Source organism: Lathamus discolor, chromosome 5 (genome assembly GCF_037157495.1).
Source record: "Lathamus discolor isolate bLatDis1 chromosome 5, bLatDis1.hap1, whole genome shotgun sequence".
Taxonomy (NCBI): Eukaryota; Metazoa; Chordata; class Aves; order Psittaciformes; family Psittacidae; genus Lathamus; species Lathamus discolor.
Genome location: NC_088888.1, coordinates 105480009 through 105492272, shown reverse-complemented (window position 1 = coordinate 105492272; position 12264 = coordinate 105480009).

The following is a 12264-nucleotide window of genomic DNA, read 5'->3' as shown; positions in this document are numbered from 1 at the left end:
CAGAAGCAGAAAAAGGGGTGGGGAACAATTCAGAGATTAGAAGGTAGTATAAAGTTGCTGGAGAGACTGCAGGAAAGAAAGGAGGGGTGGGGGAGGCTGAAAATAAAAGGTTTCTGATGAGGGAAACACTCTGTCCTCCATAATTCAAAACTGGCGTCAAATTCTGGCATCTTTTCCAGGAAACCACTGTCAGAAGTTCAGTGAGGGCAGCTGTGTATACACACGTGTGTAAATTTTCCCTCTGCAGTGGAACATTTTCACTTTGTATATGTGGATGTTCCTGTTGCGTCTAAAATAAGACTAGGTAACTGGGATCCATATATTCCTTGCCCTTTGACCATCTGACATTATAACCTTAAAACTAAACCACATATATATGCTTCCTACTGCAAAACAAAAGGTGCGCCTTTGGTGCAAGTACAAATGGGACACTAAACAGGTAGACAATAAAATAAAAATAGCTGTGCTGTATCTTGAAAGGAAATGAACGGAGTTTGAACCTTAATTAACTCCTTCTTTAAGTATCAGACAGCAATCAGCAGAAATTACGGAGTAGGAGCTTTTTGCTCTTGAAAACATGGAGTCTTTGCTTCCCTGCCTCTTCCCCTCCCCACAGCTGCAAGAATGCAGCTGAGGTTAAGAATGTGGTTTTGGTTTTTTTCAATAGCACTTGTAAAAATCAAGTCCACAATCAACTAGAAAAAGCAAAGCCATCATGAAAGGAAGTAAACACACAGCCTTGCTGTGTGTGTATCATGCTGGCTGAAATCTAGTCTCTCCAGCACAGCTGAAAGCCTGCTCAGCAGTCTGTGCGGAAGGAGCTGGCAGCCTTCAACTAGCCCCTAATGAGCCTCATCAAACAAACAAACACAAAAAAAGAGGCTTCACAAATTAGCACTGAAGACAAGTGTTAGATGATTCTTCTGGTTTTCTACAGTGCATACACCCCCACTGCCTCGGGGGGGTGGGGGGAATCTGTCCTAAAATTACCCCTCTAAATGTAGGGCATCTGTTTTAAAAAGGACATTCACCCTTTTCCTGGAGTCAGTAACACAAAACTTGGGGTGAGTCCCTTGAATCTTCAGATAAGGTAAACCGCATCTTGAAGTGACCCCCTCCACTGATGCTAAAACCTGACCAAATTCTTTCTACTGTAATTGTCTTCTGCTGATGGGTTCTGAGAAGACCACCAGTTTGTAGGACAGTTGCAAGGATGAGGAGCACAGCCCAGTAAATTGGACTTCATGATCACTATCCCACACACATTGTGTTCCATTGGCTTTACTGATGAGTAGCATTGTTCCGCATAACTGCAAAAGGTGTGCCTCTTTCTCGTAGTACAGCTTCTCATGTCAGAAAGAAAAACCTGTTATCTCACCAGCTTGCAATATTGCTAGGGGTATCTATTTCTCAGAATAAGACCATATTCTTCAGCAAAATTTGTATGTGATTTGAAAATATGGAAGGCACAATATACTCTTTACTATGCCAAAGTTTCTGCAAATGTGGCAGGAACAGCACAAGCTGCTTACTGAATTCCCTTCTTTTCCTCAAAAAAGCACTCTGATTTGTTATAAGAGCAGACTACAGAATAATTCTTACATAAAACCACACAGCACAATTTCTCCTTATTATTTGTCCTTGAAAGGTGACTTTCTAAGCTATCTCCTGATGCACTTTTTTTTCCTCACTGTGATTCTTTGCACAACTGTCTCCATGACAAATATAATTTGAACTGGGGACAGCCCTGTTTGGAGTGCATGCACCAAGAGCCTTTTCTGAGATACAGCTCCTGTCTTAATGAGAATAATAGCCTTATGACAATTACAGGGCTTTCAACTGCAAATACAGCTTCAGTACAGCATACTCGGGTCCTTCCATACTGAGCAATAAACTGTCAAATTTTGCTTCTTTCTAGTTAAAAAAAAAAAAAATAGCTGAAATACTGCAGTGCTGGCATAGAGGAACAAGGCTTTGCCTCAGTCTTGACTCCTTTCTCAGGAAGGAAGAGTGCTGTGAAGGCTTCTGGGGAGGAATCTACCCCAGCAGTTTTGTTACCCGACACTCCAAAGGGATACAAAAGCACGCAAGTGGGAATTTTTTTCTGTCTGAAACTGAGCATGAAAATGCAATACCACAATACTCCTGACGTGCTTCAGGCACTTGCAGTCCTTTGGACAAGACTGGATCTAGAGCAAAGCAAAACACCCTGAAATGTAATTGTAGATGTTATCGCATCCTCAGCATGAACCGTTAAACTCTAGAAATCTGCTTCTCCTAGTCTGCACTGCCAGCTAATGTAGATATAACCCAGTCATGTGTAAGGGCAGGAATGTGACTGGTGGAGGTGTGGGCTCTCTGGCAACTGCCAAAGAAGTGAGGGAGATTCCATCAGCAGGATGACATGGTGATGTGTCTGCAAGGGACAGAGGAAAGGGACAGTGAGAAAAATAACAGGAAAAGGCTGCAGGGCTGGAGGTATATGAGCAAGCCAACACACTGCATCTAGAGCTGCAGCCATGCCAGATACCAAAGTGAGTCTGGGAGGTCTGGCTGAAGTGAGGTATGCAGAGCTGCTATGGGGAACAGGCTGAGACTAAACGCAGAAGCACTTTCCTAGATGCTCAACCATGAATTAATTTTACATATCAAAAGCATAGCCAGAATTATGGCTACACAGGTTACAGTAAAACATCGCTTTTTGGTGAGTCCTTATCCAGACAAAATTAGAATAATCTTTTCTAAAAAGACTATCACTGTTCCAAAACAAATCTGAGGAGCAATAGACTGTCTAAAGTCAGCAACCAGTGAATCATAGTGAATTGCTGATGAAAATGTAACTTGGTATTGTTTGGCATGGCACATTCAGTGATGTCAGCTAAGTGCAGTAAAATGGAAGTGATTGATCTTATCCTGCTTCATTTGCTGAAGCGGAGACTTGGAATCAAATTGTGCAAAGCAAAACTCACTTTTTCTTGCTTGTTTTAATTCATGGAGTAGCAGCTTTAGGGTGTTTTCACTTTTCTAACAGCTTAATTCTGAAAATGTTGAAATAAAACACTGCTGGTTTGGGAAAAATCTTTTTAGAACAATTATATGTTGAACTGTTTTGGTCAGTCTCACTGTGTGTGTTTTGGCAGCAAGAAAAACACCCTAAACTAAAACCCTATAGTGACAAACTGCCCTCATCTCTATGCCTGACTGACATGTAAATTTGGAGAAATAATCTGTTTGGTGGAGTGTAGCCACTCTGCTAGGCACCGAGGGCAGCAGCCAGAGCTGGGTTCAGTTTTTAAGGGCTGACAGTAAACACCAGCCTGAGTGTGCACTTCGAAAAGTGGAAAAATTTATGTCTCCGCACATTCAGTGAATGATATTTCCTTCCTTCAGACTCTGCAATTACTTAAAAGAACAGTATCATCCTGGGGGAAGAGAGAAAATGAAGACAAGGAAAAAATGACAACATTAAACAACCAGCTACCTATTCTTTTCCATACAACAGTACAATAACACATTCCTCCCATCTTTCTTGATGGAGAAGCTGCAAAGGCAGCTGGAGGTTTCCTACTGCAGATAACCCCAGCTGCAGCTGATACTTGAATCCTCTCAGGCTCCTTGTCCTTCTCACAGTGGGATACAGAGCACCTTTGGTGCTGCACCTGACTGTGTTGTATGGTGCTGCAGCTCTTCGTTCTTCCTTCACCACCCTCCCTCCTTCACCTGCTACTTTTCCTAGCTCATTTTTTCTTCCATTTTTCCTGGGTAGCTTCTATTCTGCAACCAGGCAGTACACCACACTGAAATACAACTTGACTTCATTACTCAGAATAAATTTCTCAGGTAATTTTAATGCATTTTATCTAAATCTTTCAACATTACAAAGCCTTAAGTGATTAAGCAATATTTCTGCAGGAATATACCAGCATGGGAAACTGTGGTTAGAACCTCTTTTCTTATGTAGAAAGGTTAAAGCAGTTCCCATTCTCCTCTGGAATGTAAGAAAAAAACTTTTAGCATGAGAGTGATCAAACTTTGTGACAGACTACCCAGGGAACCTGTGGAGTCTCCACCCTTGGAGGTACTAAAAACTCACTGAAGACAGCCCTAAACAACATTTTAAGCTGACCATGCTCTGAGCAGGCAGCTGGACTAGATGACCTCCAGAGCTGTTTTCCAATCTCAACCATTCTGTGGTTCTGTGAATTCACAGAACCATAGAATGGTTTAGGTTGGAAGAGACCTGAAAGATCATTACTTCCAAGCCCCCTGCCACGGGCAGGGACACCTTCCACTAGACCAGGTTGCTCCAAGCCCCATCCAATCTGGCCTTGAACACTGCCAGGGATGGGGCAGCCACAGCTTCTCTGGGCACCCTGTGCCAGGGCCTCACCACACTCACAGGGAAGAACTTCTTCCTAATACCTAATCTCAATCTCCCTTCTGTCAATTTAAAGCCATTCCTCCTTGTCCTGTCTCTCCATGCCCTTGTCAGAAGCCCCTCTCCAGCTTTCTTGTAAGCCCTCTTTAGGCACTGGAAGCTGCTCTAAGGTCTCCCTGGAACCTTCTCTTCTCCAGGATGAACAAGCCCAGCTCTCTCAGCCTGTCTCCATAGCAGAGGTGCTCCAGCCCTTTGAGCATCTTTGTGGCCTCCTCTGGACTCACTGAAGCGGGTCCACATCTTTCCTATGTTGGGGTCCCCAGAGCTGAATACAGTGCTGCATATTCTACCTGATATGCATATAATGCACGGCAAAGTGCTTTAACTTGTTTTCTGGGGTCTGGAACATTCTCCTCTGAATTGACTGTCCAACAGCAACAGGCAGAGACCTCTCATCTGACTGATGATATCCCTACAGCACAGTATTATATAGAGAACACTTCAGCTAGCATGGGTATTATTATATTCTAAGAGTGCAGAGCTCCATGTGAGGTTTTCTAGAAATGGAAAGTAATGCTAATTTAGGTGCTGAAACTAGAAAAGACAATGCAGAACCACTTGTTACATCTCCAGACCATCTTCTGCATGACTGCAATATGGGAAGTGCTGGCACAATGGAGAAGCATTATCCTGCAGCTATAAACTGGATTGACATGGCACCTTGGCTAACACTGGGGTGGGGGGGGGGGGGGGGGGTCCAAAAGCTGGATTCTTCTCTAGGTGACCCTACATGTTTGCATAATACACTTCTCCTTGTAAGAGGAACTCTGTTGTCTGTCACAGGATTTAATAATTCAGCAATTTTGAAAAGGTCAGATCGGGAATTTAGCCTATTAATCAAAAAGTAGGCAATTCATTGCAGGCTAAGTGGTAATTTCAATTTAGCATCAGCCTGAGGGCACATGCCTCATCCTTTTGGCTGGCTAAATTTATCATTAATAGAAACATTGAATAAACGATGTCATTGCTGGCAGTGTACGGCTCTACCATCAGGATCAGATGATGTGTATAATTCCCAGGCTGCACAGAGGAAGGGCAATCAGTTTAACATGGACTTGTAAATAAATGCAATGTGTTAGGTTTTCAAACACTGTATAATGGAAAGAGCGTTGGCCTTGACTTAGACAACAGAAAAAAGTGGTTACAATTGAATATTTTTGAGACTTCTCTGAAGAACTCTAATGGCACGCCTTAAATGTTAGTGCTGCTCACATACATATGCCTTTTTCTTATTTGCAGGTGTTTTCATAACACCATTTTCTGCCTAAGTTCAGAGACAGAAGTGCTTACTTGCAAAAAGCAGGGGAAATAGTCTATACTTAACGCAACTCACGAAAGAACATAAATGGTTTCATTCTGCAAGTGGAAAATCAAGATATGAAGGGCTAGATTTGCTCTGCTTAACCAGAGAGCAGTGGAAGTCCCTCTGCAGGCAAAAGAGAGAGATAGGTACATCCAAAAATCAGATCTTAGCTGGATTCTGCAACCTTCTGTATCCTCTCTGTCTCTCACTGTCAGCTACAGGGATGACACAGAATAGCTAGTTTGACAGCTTATGCACCTCAGGTAGATGCTAAAGCGAGGTAGGGGTGAATCTGCTCCAGTTGTCACAGTTTGGATAGCTGAGTAATTAAACCAGGTTTTCCAAACTCCTGGTTAACATTTCAGCCATAAAAGAGGCTTCCTGACCCTACAATAGATGAACGACTTCTCTACCACAAAGACATCACTTCTCATGACTGTCAGTCATCTCAGATGGCATATTCACCATATTTCCTTTAAATTTGTAACACAACAACTAACAGTAATCTTTTGTACTAGGACATAGGTATCTGCTGTGATCAAAATTATTATTTTGCTCCTGAAATCCACTCTGTACCATATAATCAAGAACTGGACCTTTGTATTATATTGATAGAGAGGTATTTCATGATAAAAAAACTTGTACGCCTTGACTAGAAATGTTTTAGTACTTTTTTTCATCCTGAAACAGAAAAAAAAAAATAAATATTCAAAACATGGATCATGTTTGCAAAAAAACCCAACAGTTCCTCAAGATATTTTTTGTCTTTTCTTTTTTTTCTTGTGAGAACTGCAAAACTACAGTTCCAATGACAAGCTTGTTTGAATTCATTGTTTGGAGTTCCCCTGGATGCCCCTAAGGACATTCTGGTTAGACTGACATCCTGTTCCTGGAAAATTTTAAAGGAAATGAAGCTTCAAAATTCTCTACAAGAGACTGTTTCAGTTGAACAGCTATAAGTAGGTTCATAATCTAAGAGTACCAGTGGAAACACTGGTGATAATTATACAAGTTCCATGCTTTCAAACAGGTTTTGTAGCAGCTTGTCAGTACAAAGAACATGTTCACAAAAATTGTTAAGATTGTGTAAAAAGGTAAATATTTACCTTTCAAACTTTCACACTTTTTCTTTCTACATTTAAACCTAGGCTGGCAATTTCTCACACAATGAGGAGTTTCTTATAGTATTTAGAGTTAATATTCAGTCCCTCCTATTATTTGTACATATAGAAATGAAAAACAATTTAATCTCTAGTGCACTGAGCAGCTGAATTTTCTTTTATACTTTTAACCTGAACTGTGCTAAATCTTAGTTAACCACAGGCCTTCATCTTCACCTAATCTTCATCTGCTAACGAACATGAAGCCACTACTGACACTGCCAGATGTGGTTAGAGCATAGGGATAACAACAGAACTGAGAGGGCAGTGGGATTGGTGGGGAAATTGGAATGGTGATGACAGAGGACTTGACCGAAATGCTGGGTCATTCATTAGTGTAAATACAGTAAGCCAAAACCATGTCTTAGGCACTAACAGACATTTCTTTTCCCCAAATGGAAGAGGGTGAAGGGAAAGAAAAACCAAAACCACGTCAGAAGAGCAAGAAACAGTGCTGTCAAGAGCAGTACTGAAATTTGATAGGATATAGAGACTAAGATTATTTCCATTTATTATTGACCTTATCTAGTAGGAAGATACATAAATGGGAGTAGTCCTTATATGAGATATGTGTGGACAGAACTAGGCAGTTCTTTGCCACACAGAGGCTGGTTCTGGAGACTGTTCAAAATTAATTTGGGCTAAGATGAATTACTTGAGTTACATTAAGAGATTTCTACTCAGATGAGTCATGGTAAGAAAAGGCTTTACATTTCTACTTACATCAGGTCTATGTAGCATGGAGAAACTTTGAATTTTTCCCAAACACAAATTTAGCAGAAACCACAAAATGGGAAAACTCAGTTGTTAAGACATAGCCTTATATACTTGAACATATGGGCTAAAAAATAAACCAAATTTTTCCATACCAGAATGTCCTACTGTATTTATCTGCTGGGAGATATGGCAAGATATGACATTTATAGGTGAGAACTGTCAGTTTCTGATACTTAATGCCTTTAACCTCTACCTTTACTATCCTTTAAGTTCATATAGGGAGTAGTCAGCTTTCTGGACAAATCTTTCTCCACCATAGAAGTTGGCCCCCACGAGAACCTCAGAAATAGTATTATGCTCCAAGCATGATGTAACAAAGCTATTGGTTCATTAGATTTTTGTTTGGTTTTATTATTGTAATGGCAATGTGCATGGATGTACATTCAGCCCCGGACTACAAAAAAGCTTCATTTCCTAACCAAGACTTAGCAAAATGCCCCATGAAATTGTTTGCAGCCAGGATATTACTCGTCAGAGCCCACTGTCCATTTTCCAGGAAGGCTTTGATTAAGACAGAATTATTACTGGTAATATCTGCAACAGTAGGAACTGCATGTTAATGACTGCCAGTCAGTTTGAATTAATCTGTCTTGGAGGGACTTGGGTGAGTTACGATCTCAATATATACTTTGACTTGATTGCAGTGGATGGCAGATGGTTTTAAAATCATCATCTAATATGCTAGTACTTGGATACTGCAGGAATGGAGCTCTCAATAAAGGTCTGATTTGATCTCAGTAATATCAGTACACTAAGAAACTATATGTAAGAAAATGCACTTACACCACTGATATAAGGAAAAATTTAAAGACGTTTGAACTACTCTAGGGTACTCCTGGTCTCCCACATCTGGTCCAGAGGGGTGTTTGTCTCTCCCAGGGGTTATAATAGCTCCTAGATGTAAACAGCTAAAGATTCCTTCAGTAGTACTTATCTACATCAAAGCAAATGGATCAAACCTCTATTTACTAGAGTCATGTGGGCAAACACCGTAACATCTATTTCCTTGCAAAATAAATATTAATTGGACAGCAGAAGTAAATTGAAGAAAAGCTGTTATCCTGTGGCCTCCACGGGCATCTGTCTTTCTGTTTCTGTCTTTCCTTTTCTGTTGCGCTTCATCCACAGATATGTAACATTCTGTGTCTGATATAAAACAAAACTAAATCTGTGAAATGCTCTATCACAATGAATCATTAAATTGAATTATAATCATCAATTGTTTAATGTAATGACAGCAGATTAACAGTTATTAGGTACATAGAATTTCCTCAGAAATTGCTATATGAACCTCAGTCTACCTCCATATCCACTTGGAATGAGGACACAAAACACTGCCATCCTTCCTTTTCCACTGCATCCCAATATATTGCAGAAATTTCATCTAGTGTTAGCCAACTCCAAAACTACCTCTTAAATTACCCAATGTGCCTCATGACGACAGCACATGTATCTTGCCTCTTTCTAGTGACCAAATCAAATGCAGAAAATGGACTGAAGATGAAGAAGCAAAGTAAGACACTGTCTAATACACAATTAATTTGATGAAGTTTTTCTATTCTAACCCCTTGACCTACTTTGATCAGTTCTAATCACAGCAGAGGGTTTGTTGTAAAAAGGGGACTTGTAATTTCAACACTGTTTCCTCTGCTGCTTTAGTGAAGGCCAGCTTTGGGACAACACTGTTAGGCATTATGTTAAGGAGAAGCATGTCAGGATATCAGTCTGTCCTCAAAGCAGTACTAAGCTGACCATATACACACATATTCCAAGGGTGTCTATCTATGTGAAATAGTCAAATACTGTCTGCAGCATGAAAGTCACTTTGCCTATCATTAATGTCTGTCTGATAGATTAGTTGGCACAGTTTGTGAAGATGAAGGAATGTCTCCGTAACCTCAGTGGTAGCCATTACAGAAAAAGATCCTTAGTTTTTAATGGGAAATGGGTTTATAAACCACACTTCAATAGCACAAAAAGAAGTGATCCAACTTGGCATACCATCTACTAAGTGCTTTGTTACTAAATATCAGCTGTGGAAAAAAAATACAATGGCTTCATGTGCACATAGAGGGTAGTTTGGAAGTTTGTTAAACCAGCAGTTTTTAGAGGAATAGTTTGCAAGGGAAAGATGTCAGCTTCCAATTTTATATTTGTTCTTCCATTGAAGATGCATATTAGAATTGACGTGATTTTTTCATTATTTGTAATTAGAAAACAATCTGATTGTTTTTATGATAGTGTGTTTTTTGCCTGCATAGTAGAAGTTTTGCTGTAGTTGACCCATTTTTTAATATAATTTTCACAGCTGAAAAGAGATAATCCTATATAAGATAGGTTTGAGTTAACTTACTTTAATATGGTTTACACAGATGAACAGAGATAGCCCCATATAAAATAAACCACTATTATTAGTATTCTTCCTCTTTCTAGTGTTCATTTACTCATACAAATCCCACTGGCAATAAGGCAATTATACCACAGATGGTAGAGTTCAAACAAATAACATTCTACAGTTTCTTCACAAATAACATCACTGCACATACTTCTCCAAGCCTCGTATGTGCCGAGCCCTCGTCTTGCCACTCAGTTGCTTACATAACATCACCAAAATGTTCTCTTTTATCTACATTTCATCTTATCACCAGTGCCTCTTCACTGGCTCCTTCCCTTGCCTTAGTTGACTCCTAAAAGCCATATACGCTTCCCCAGTTATTGCCATAAAAATGCAAGTGAAAAACAAGCATCAACTCTCAGAGCGTTTTTCCCCATACCTTGCACTTTCCAATTGCTTTTTCACTCTCTTACTCTCCCCCATGTGTGTATATGCATGTGCCTTCTATATCCTATATTCCTTAGAACACAGACTGTATCTCCTTTCATATCCATATAATACATTTTACAAGCAGAGTTCAACCCTGGCTACACCAAGGGTTCAACTGCTTTGTATTACAACTAATTAATATCTTCATTAATATATTAATTAATATCTTCATATGGCAAAATCTGTTCCTCTGCAGGTTTAACATAGATAGATTTATTCTTATCTCAGCAACTCGGATCAGCTTGACTGCTCCTGTGAATAAAAGGAGTCTTGCCTTGGCATGAAGGAGTGCAAAGGCATCTGCTGTAAATATGGACTAGATTATGATAAAGCTCGAGGAGCTGGGTAGTCACGACAATATCAAACCAAATTTTGGAATGCTGTAAAGACAGAAAGGTCCTGACATGATGTCCCTTTGATGAAATTGCCTCAATGCACATTGACGTAACAAAAGTAACCAAATCGCTACTGCTAATTGCCTATGTCTCTGGTTTGGGTAACCCGAAGTTCTGGATCATTTCCATCCAATTTCAGCCACAGCAGATGCGTAGTCCTCTGTGGGGTAGGAGTGGTCCAAGGTGAACATGTCTTTGGACAATCTGCCTGTAGTGTTTGCTATTTATATTCATAGGACAGGGATTCTCAGAGTAAAAGGGGCACCTTTAGCTATATTTATGAAACTCAAAGGAAGAAAGAATGACACCAGACCTATATATTTCAGCTGAATCAGAAAAGAGTTGAACAGAAGATGGAAAAAGTATTCAAGAACTCTGATTTCAGCTCAGGCATCACAGAGTGAAAACATGAAGTTCTGAAACTAATATTTGACTGTAGTTTTCATCAAATCCTAAATCCTCAGCATAACCTTACATACAGTTTTAAACTTAGCAGATACTTCCCTGCAACCATCAGGTGTCCTATTTAAGGGCAACATCAAATATTCATCACATTAAGACCCAAGAGAATTTTTAATTGACGACACATTACAAACTGTTTTCTGCTTTTCAGGTGATTGGAATGGTGCTTCTTGCATTTTGTATGTGAACTTTTTCTCATTAGTTAAAATTTGCATTTAACTCTTCCTTCTTTAAAAGGGGAGAGATCCTCTTACTGATAGAAATAGCTTTCAGGGCCCACTTCTGGAAACTTCTTGCTATTACAGGTACTAAGTTCTGTATTCTAAACATAAAAATATCTCTCACTGGTAAACAGCTTCTGTAATCAAGTCCCCTTTAATTTACTCAGAAATCTTGGCACAGGAACTCAGAGGAGGTAAATATCTGCCTCCAGGGTTTGGATATGGAAATGAAGCTCTGTCCACAGACTGACTGTGAGGTTTTTAACTTAAAGAAGCAGTAGCATCTATTGGTCCCCATCTGGAAGGACTTGCAGCGCTCTGGCTGCTGTATACAAACGACCAGATAAGATGGAAATCCTGAAAAAACTAATGGATAAAAAAACTGAGATGCAATTGTGACATGCATGAATAGTGAGCATAGAGCAGAACTAATAAAACTTGCCTACTTTGGGAGCTGAAAAACTTTGGTTAAGGTAAAATTTGTGGGTTGGACTTTTTTAATTAAAAATTCAGTTAAAATTTTACAGGTAAAAATTATGTTTTGAAAGAGATGGAAATAAATAAAAAATGAAAACAGACAGAAGCAGAAAAAAGTTTGAAGTAGATAATTTATTTATAAAAGCAGAATTAAAGATGAAAGTACTAAATATACCAAGTGCCACATTTCTACTGTGCCCTACTAAC